The sequence below is a fragment of the Columba livia genome, chromosome 2, assembly GCF_036013475.1.
Source record: "Columba livia isolate bColLiv1 breed racing homer chromosome 2, bColLiv1.pat.W.v2, whole genome shotgun sequence".
Lineage (NCBI taxonomy): Eukaryota > Metazoa > Chordata > Aves > Columbiformes > Columbidae > Columba > Columba livia.
In genome coordinates, this window is record NC_088603.1 from 62,378,091 (window position 1) to 62,379,543 (window position 1,453).

A 1,453-nucleotide genomic window follows, 5' to 3' on the forward strand; every position below is an offset into this window, starting at 1 on the left:
AAGAAGTAAGAAAGAAAGAAGAAAGAAAGAAGAAAGAAAGAAGAAAGAAAAAAAGAAGAAAGAAATAAGAAAGAAAGAAGAAAGAAAGAAGAAATAATGAAGAAAAAAAGAAAGTAGAAAGAAAGAAGAAAGAAAGAAGTAAGAAAGAAAGATGAATGAAAGAAAGAAGAAAGAAAGAAAAAAGAATGAAGAAAAAAAATAAGTAACAAAAAGTAAGAAACAAGTAAGAAAGAAGTAAGAAAGAAGAAAGAAAGAAGAAAGAAAGAAGAAAGAAAGAAGAAAGGAAGAAGAAAGAAAGAAAGAAGAAAGAAAGCAGAAAGAAAGAAGAAAGAAAGAAGGAAAAAAGAAGAAAGAAAGAAAGAAGAAAGAAAAGAAAGAAACAAGAAAGGAAGAAAGAATTAAGAAAGAAGGAAGAAAGAAATAATAAAGAAAGAAAGAAGAATGAAAGAAGAAAGGAAGAAGAAAGAAAGAAGAAAGAAAGAAAGAAGAAATAAATAATAAAGAAAGAAAGAAGAATGAAAGAAGAAAGAAAGAAGAAACAAAGAAGAAAGAAAGAAAGACGAAACAAGAAAGAAAGACGAAAGAAAGAGGAAAGAAAGAAGAAAGAAAGAAGAAATTAAGAAAGAAGAAAGAAGAAAGAAAGAAGAAAGAAAGAAAGAAAGAAAGAAAGAAAGAAAGAAGAAAGAAAGAAGAAAGAAAGAAGAAAGAAAAAAAGAAGAAAGAAGAAAGAAAGAAGAAAGAAAGAAGAAAGAAAGAAGAAAGAAAGAAAGTAGAAAGAAAGAAGAAAGAAAGAAGAAAGAAAGAAAGAAGTAGGAAAGAAAGAAGAATGAAAGAAAGAAGAAAGAAAGAAGAAAGAATGAAGAAAAAAAATAAGTAACAAAAAGAAAGAAACAAGTAAGAAAGAAGTAAGAAAGAAGAAAGAAAGAAGAAAGAAAGAAGAAAGAAAGAAGAAAGGAAGAAGAAAGAAAGTTAGAAGAAAGAAAGAAGAAAGAAAGAAGAAAGAAAGAAGAAAGAAAGAAAGAACAAAGAAAGAAGAAAGAAAGAAAGAAGAAAGAAAGAAGAATGAAAGAAGAAAGAAAGAAGGAAATAAAGGAGAAAGAAAGAAAGAAGAAATAAAGAAGAAAGAAAGAAGAATGAAAGAAGAAAGAAAGAAGGAAATAAAGGAGAAAGAAAGAAAGAAGAAAGAAAGAAGAAAGAAAGAAGAAAGAAAGAAGAAAGAAAGAAAGAAGAAAGAAAGAAGAAAGAAAGAAGAAAGAAAGAAGAAAGAAAGAAGAAAGAAACAAAGAAAGAAGAAAGAAAGAAGAAAGAAAGAAGAAAGAAAGAAAGAAGAAAGAAAGAATAAAGAAAGAATAAAGAAAGAAGAATGAAAGAAAGAAGAAAGAAGGAAGAAGAAAGAAAGAAGAAAGGAAGAAGAAAGAAAGAAGTAAGAAAGAAGTAAGAAAGAATAAAGAAA

General features: G+C 26.4%; 1 pseudogene; it reads left to right on the forward strand.

Moving 5' to 3' along the window:
* Window positions 1-260: 260 nt before the first annotated feature.
* On the forward strand, window positions 261-788 carry LOC135578512 (uncharacterized; annotated as a pseudogene).
* The last annotated feature ends 665 nt before the right edge of the window (window positions 789-1,453 follow it).